Source organism: Microtus ochrogaster, linkage group LG7_11, assembly GCF_000317375.1.
Source record: "Microtus ochrogaster isolate Prairie Vole_2 linkage group LG7_11, MicOch1.0, whole genome shotgun sequence".
NCBI lineage: Eukaryota > Metazoa > Chordata > Mammalia > Rodentia > Cricetidae > Microtus > Microtus ochrogaster.
This window is the reverse complement of record NC_022032.1, coordinates 15196277-15204202: the sequence shown is the minus strand read 5'-3', so window position 1 is coordinate 15204202 and position 7926 is coordinate 15196277.

Genomic DNA, 7926 nt, shown 5'->3' with positions numbered 1-7926 from the left:
AGAAGAGAAAGAGCCAGGTATGAGATTAAACGGATTAGTTATTGGTTTACAGTACAACTTCGCATTTGCATTTGATTTGCATTTGACTTCTGTTTAATTTTGTTGAAGTACAATCTAGAGATATAAGTCAGAATTATAATTAACCATTGTGGTTACTTTCTGGATCTATATAAAGAACTCATGGATTTGACCTGTTTTTATAAATATATGAGTTCACATACCTACAATAAATATTTAATGCTTAAGTTGTCAATATACAGTGACCAAATTTATCATATTTCTATGAAGCAATATTAATGTCTAGATATCAACTTGGAATACATACAAAGTGTTCTTTCAATTTGCAACTATTAATTTTTCAGTAAATTTACTTAGGAGAGATCTGTAAACACTGCTCACATTACTTTTTATGTATCAGTTTATCACACACGGAGACACATACACAGAATCATCTCTGTACCGTAAACCATAACTTTATATATCTATCTTCACTTTTATGCACTTGAAAATGCCAAAGGACCACTGTCCAAAAGCCCATGATTTCAGAATTCTTAAGTCCTTGTGGGAAAGCTATTGGTGTCTTGTTACTAAATAAACCTGATATTTCTTTCTACTTGTGTTCTATGCTTGTGTTCATAGTCAGTCAGTGCTCAGTTCATAGTCAGTGAGCCTCAGAGAAGCTCCTGCTTGCAGTTTGTTCCTGGAAACATGATATTTAGGTAAGATAATCTGATACCTTAGTTGAAGGATAAATTCATTGAGAAATGTATTTAAAGCACATCCCATGCTTCCTTAATAATTTTTACTTGTTTTCATGTTGTTTCTTAATTTTATGAATTTTTTTAACTCAAGACATAGGAACACAGATGAAAATTGACATTATTCATTTTTTTTACATGTTGTTTTTGTTATTGAATTTAAGTCAAAGTATATTAACTTATAAAACCAAGAAGTTTTCACTGAATTCTTTTTTATTCAACATTGGAGTTTTAAACAAATTATTTTCCTGAATATTTGTTTTGTCACTAAATATACAAATATGGGATCTTGTTTTCAGTCAAACACAAATCTCATTTTTATAATAATCATAGTGCCTTGATGAATTGGATAAAATCATCAAGGACAAGAAATTAGAGGCTTGCAAACCTGAAGAGATGGCTTAGCACACGAGTTGATGGTGGGGCAAGCGTGAGGATTGAGTTTGCATCACCGGAACTCATGTTTCTACATAAGGAGTGGTGATTTCTGTTTGTGAACCCAAATCTACTAGACGAGGCTGCACAGCTGAGTGGACAGAAGCAGAGACATTCTGGGAATTTTTGGCCATACAATCTCACTACATTGGTAAGTGCTGTGAGCACTAAAAGATCTGTCCTGAATGAAATGAGGTGAGTAAGGACAAAAAGGCATCCAACATCTACCTGTGCCTATTCAGATGTGCTTTTATGTGCACTCACAAGTGAACATTCACAAGTGAGCACAGGTGTACAACACACACACATTCACATATTCTTGGCTTATTGCAGAAAATGTTTTGGGAACATAGCAGAAAAGAGGAAGAGAAAAATTTCTGGCAGCAACATTTCTAAATTGTGAGTAACATCCGTAATACTACCATTTGTTTTCCATGTCTTTGTGATTTATTGTTGTTGTTATTTGGAGGGTTTTTTTAAATTAATTAATTTATTTACTTATTGAAGATTTCTGTCTCCTCCCCGCCACTGTCTCCCATTTCCCTCCCCCTTCCCCAATCAACTCCCCCTCTCTCATCAGCCCTGAGAGCAGTCAGGGTTCCCTGCCCTGTGGGGAGTCCAAGAACCTCCCACCTCCTTCCAAGTCTAGTAAGGTGAACATCCAAACAGCCTAGGCTCCCACAAAGCCAGTACGTGCAGTAGGATCAAAACCCAGTATGACTGTGAGAATTTGGTTTCATGGTCTTTTAGCTTGTGGCTGTCACACAAGGGCTAGGATTATAGACAAGCACGATCATATTGCTTTCCATGCTCTGATGACAAACACTGATTTATTATTGATGTAAAACTCTTAATAATTAACTTAACCAATATAAATTCATCATGATTTATCCTTTAAATGTTGCCATGCAATCTTCTCAAAGGAAAGCAAAAGAATACACTCTGGATTGTCTTTGTTCTGCCTACGATATTTTATAAAATGGTTCCTGAGTGACTGTGGCATCATTTATACCTTGTGCTGACTGATTCAGAAACCTTAAATCTGGCGTTCGAAATCTTCTGTCCACTGTTTCTTTCCATAACCTCATCGAATTAATCTACCAATCCTTGTACTGCAGTTAGTACCTAACTTTTTTTTTTTTTTTCTGAAGCAGTGTCTAGTTCAGTGTTAGGCAAGAATAGCCACACATTCAAAATGTTTAGGATGCCCAGTCAAGCGAGTAGAGAAGAATAGGAAAGAAGATGGTTATAATCCTTTATATCTGACAAGGTCTGTGATACTGGGTAAGGATCACATTGTGTGTTCTTGTGTGGAATCGTCGTCTAATTATTTGTTCTCATATCCTTTATGGCTACGTTATTGTATGACTTACTGGCAGGTCAAGTAACAATGTCCATCATCTTTTCTAATGATAGCTTCTTTCATGCCTCATTTGAAACACAGATTATTTTTGAGACTCTACATGACAAAGGGAATAATCATCCCCACCTTCCTTTTTTCTTTCACATGGTTGAGTTCTAGATTGAACTGCATGGTAACAAGAAACTCTCCGGCTATAGAACCTGGCAACTAGCTAAGATTCTACTCTGCTCCTTTACCATGTCAACCAGCTTGCTTCCTATTGACTCCTCGGTATGAGTAATCAGATTTTCTTTTATGCGTCAATAACTTTTCAAAATGAATTAATCCCACTTCTTTCATATCATTCTGCAATTCCTCCATAAGTCATATAATTATTATACCTTCTGTACTTTTGCTTATGTTGCCAACATGGCCTCAGCTTATTCTCAACCTATAGGCAAAAGGCAAGCGTATAACTGTCTTCATTACATGACATCATAGATCAAATGGACTTAACAGACAGCAACATAATAGTCCACCTAAAGAGTACAGAATAAGTAACTTCTAAGCATATATGATGTTTTCTCTAAGATAAATATTAGGACAAAAATGGAAGTCTTAAATATAAGAAAACTGAAATAATTGTTTGTTTTTGATCTGATCACAATGAAGTAAAACCACAAAATACTGCATGAAACTATCAAACACACATAAACTCTGGAAAATTCAATAAAGATCACACTGAATGATGCCTGGGTTATTAAAGAAATCAAGGAACATCTAGAAATGAATGAAGATAAACACAGCGTTAAAAGATGATCGAAAGAAATGAAATCAGTCATAAGAGAAAAGTATATGGAACCTTGTGCCTACGTTTACATATCACAGAGATCTCAAATAATATATACCTATGGACTTTGTAGAGCCAAGAACAAGGTGAACCCTAAATTAGTAGTTAAAAATTAATAATTCGGGGCAGAAATAAAATAAAAGAAATAAAAAAATACAAAAATTTAGTGAAGCAAACAGTTACATTTTTTGAAAGATAAACAAGATCAACAACCTTTGTGAGCCACAATCCAAATTAATTAAATGAGAGATGAGAAGCGAATCATTATGACAGCCATGAATGAAATTCAGAACACCATTAGGACATATATTAATACAAACTTTCCACCAAGCTGGAAAATCTAAAAGAAATATAAATGGATGACTTTCTAGAGGCATAAGACCTACCAAAATAAACCAAGGTGACAATGCCCCAAGTAGACATTTTATGCCACCAAGTAAAATCTCTAGTGCCAGGAACGGGTTACCTCGTGTTGAGTCATTTGCCAAACAAGTACAAAATTTCATGAGCTCTTGCAAAGGCTGCTAATGGCTTTTTACAACCTGATGATAAGGCCAGCTGCAGAGGACACACATGTTATCAAGCATGGAGAGTTTGAGCTTGTGCCCAGTTAGAAGCTTCACCCTACTGATAGCGTTCATGGTGCTGGAAGGTACTCTGCGCATTACAGGAGAAAGGTAATCCTCAATATCACCCAGCTACCAACAGTGGGACCTACCTCGGCAATTTACCTGCAAGATATACTTGTGTAACCATGTACTAATATCATGCAAGTAACCAAGTGCTTTTTCTAAATTTTTGCATTCGTTTTACATACCAGTCACAGTTTCCCTCTCTCTCCTTTCTCCCCTCCTCCCGCTCCCTCCACCTCTTTCCAACCCACCCCTCATCCACTCCTCACAAAGGGTAAGGCATCCCATGGGGAGTCAACAATGCCTGGTAAGTTCAGTTGAGGTAGGAACAAAACCCCCTTCTTCCAATCTCCCCGCTCCTCAAGGTTGAGTCTATGGAGAGATCCACAGCTAAGCCCCAGTCCAGTCAAAGAGAAGGAGGGGGGATTTTGTAAGCAAGGGGGTCAAGAGCAGGACAGGAAACCCACAGAATCAGCTGACCTGAATTTGTGCTTTCTTACTGACTCTGGACCAACAGCTGGGGAGCCTGCATGGAATCTAAGTAGGCTCTCTGCATGGGGTGACAGCTGTATAGCCTGGTCTGTTTGTGGGAACCCTGGCAGTGGGCTCATTCCAAATGCTTTTTAAAATTAGATTTAAAGTTCACTCCATGAGATGGAACAGACACACAAGACACAGCTAAAGTGTCCAAGAACCTGATGTTAGATAGATAGGTCATGAACCTAGGAGAAAATCTAATGCTGTTATTCTGATAAAAGACCATAGCCATGAAATGACTCTTCTTGGCATACTGCTGGACCCATAAGATCAATGCCTTCTTAATCTTCATCAGAGAAGATTCTTTTTGCAGTCGATGGGAATTAACACAACTGGACAGTGTGAAGAAAGTGAGAGACTTTGGAGGACTTATTCCAAAATCAGATGTTTCTCTCAAACCCCTTCCCTCAAGGCTTAGGGATCTGTGTGGAAAATGAGTCAGAAAAACTCTTTAAGAGGTAGAAGTGATGGATGACTTAACCAGTCAGGACATGGACACATATAAACTCACAGAGACTGAAATCACATGTAGCCCTGAATAGGCACTGCTGAACAGAGGCAGGCTGGGCTTGCACTTTTCGTTTCAGATTGCTCTTAGTGTCTGATGTTTTTCTTAATCTAAATCTTCTCACCAGCACAGGGATCTGCTGCTTTATAACATTTTTTTTGTAATGTATGATTATTGGTATTATTTCCACAGGAAACATGACAGTGTACCCTTCAGAATGTCTGCATAGAATTAGAGTGTTGCAATATGCTTGATCCTATTTTCACATGTATGTGGCATGTGCAAATACATGTTTGTGTGTGAGCAGTGCAATTGTGTGAACGTGCACATGCACACACGTGAGCATGTTCATGTGGAGACAGAAAAGCAACCTCCAGTGGCAGCCTCAGAAACTCTGCCCAATTCCTTGAAGACAATGACTGTTGACCTGGAGTTCATCAGTTAGGATAGAATGGCCTTTGAGTGACTTCAGGAGTCTGCCTGTGTCTTCCTGCCCAGAACCAGGATCGCGGGCACCAGAACCACCACACCTAGTCTTTTCCCATGGATTCTAGAGACCTCGGGTTCTCATAGTTGTCAGGCAGGCAGGCACTCTATGGATGAAGCAAGTTTTATAGCCGTACATCCTACACTACACAAATAATGTAAGGAGTTTAATTACTGCTGATAATACCTTCTGTGTAGAGACCTTTAAAAATTGCCTCCGGCTGCTAGCAACCACTGCCTACTCTATGAGCCACCCGCTACGCCACCTTACAGCCACTCCTGAGACACCTGAGTGAGACGTTGCAAGGGCAGTGATCTCTTCTGTCGCAGATCCCTCTGAGGTACAGGTTTGAATGAATAGTGCTTGTCCAGTGTGACAAAGGGCAACGCTTTCTGTGGATGCACACATGGTGTAGGCCACATCCTGTAATCAAAGGCCAAAAGACAGCTGCTGATGCCACACAGGTGAGAACTGCCACGGAGGCAACACTGACAGGAACTTCAATTAAACAATTTTCAATTAATCCAATTGACCCCTGATTCCCCTCCCTAGAAGATTCCACTAGGGTGGACTCTCTGTGAGCAAACAGGATCAAAGAATCCTGTTCTTTATGTGACAGGCAATATCAAAAGGGGAGGCAGTCTGGAACTGAGAGAGGCAAAAGCAAAAACACACTTGCAGGATCCCTGGGGTGGGCCTTTACTGAGAACACTGTAAGATAGTGTGAAACACTAAAATTGCTAAAAGTAAAGAACATTAGTTATGAATACTGATGTTTTTGATCCTGCAGTATTAAATATTCCTAGGATGTTGTATTAGTGAATTCTGAAATACGCAATGCTTCATACGCTAAAATGGTAAGACACGGAAAACTTCCTAAGCTTTGGTGCTGTGAAATTATAAACTGCTATTCCACCTCAAGTGCTCTTAGCTAGCTTTGAACTTTTCTTCCTCATTGGAAGTAGACACACTGCGTTCTTCCCTTAATGATGATATTACATACCTATTTAAAAGCCATGTTAATGGAAAGAATAAAAATAACAAAGAGGATCAGAAAATCATTCACATTATTTTCCGTGTTTTCCTCAGGTGGATAGCCATTGTCAACGCTTCTTCCACTGCCACATATGTGGGTGGGCGCCTCCCAAAAGCCAAATGTGAAGACCTGACAGAGTAACATTATCCTCTGCGATGGCTTTTTCCTTAAGATGAGAAACAAAAGCAATGGTGTCCCCTCTCTTCTCTCCCACTCAACATGGTACCGGAAATCTTAGCCAGCAAAACTGAACAATAAATAGAAATAAAACCATCAAATTGGAAAGGGATAACTGAGGTTCTTGGTTCACTGAAGCATGATCACACAGGTGGGAAATGCCATCAGGGAAGCAATTAGATTTAAAAGATGAATTCCTCATTAGATCAAAGTGATCAGACAAGCATCCGACAAAATAGAAGCCTAGAAAAACATTGTGACTTTCCATAAAAAGGTAGGGATTATAGCAAAGGACTCAACGGCTTCTGATACTTTCTTCCTCTAGTGAAATGTGTAATTATCAAAACCAAATTCCTTGTAGGGTGATAGTAGGGGAGTTGAACTGCAGGGGAAAAAATGTACAAGTGAACTTGAAGAAAGACTCTCAGATAGGACACACTTAAAATATAAGAAATAAGACAGGGAAGTTAATAATATCATGTGAATTATGCAACTCTGTGTAAAACACAGGACTGAAATCAAGGATTCTCCATTTAAGAAAATTAGTAGTGGGTGGCCAGGATGGCTGATCAGTTACGTGTATACCATTCCCCAGAGGAGTAGAGTCTGGTACACAGCATCCATGTTGTGTGACTCATAGAGCCTGTAACTCCAGCTCCAGGCAATCTCATATACTCTTCTGGTCTTCATAGGGACCTGCACATAGGTACATCACACACATACATATGCACACATAAACGCACACATAAAGATACCTTCCCTCACACACACAAATAAAAGTAAAATAACTTTTCTAAAGATGTTGACAAACAGGTCTTTGAATATGATTCCTAGTCTGTTTTCTATTCTTGCAGTCTTTGAGAAAACAATATAAAAGCTATTATAATTTTTAATATAATTCATAAAAATAGAATAATGTATATATATGTAATTAATCTAAATATTACCTTATTTTGCATTTCCCTTTCTCTATGGTTCTTGTGGAAATGTTGTCAACAGCCAGTCTTCCAGTTAAATAACTACTTTTTTGTTTTATTTTTTTAAATAATCTTTTTTATTTTATGCACCAATCCCAGTTCCTTCTCCCACTTTTCCCCCATCCACTCTTCAGAAAGGGTGGGGCCTCCCATGGAGTATCAACAAAATCTGTCACATCACTTGAGG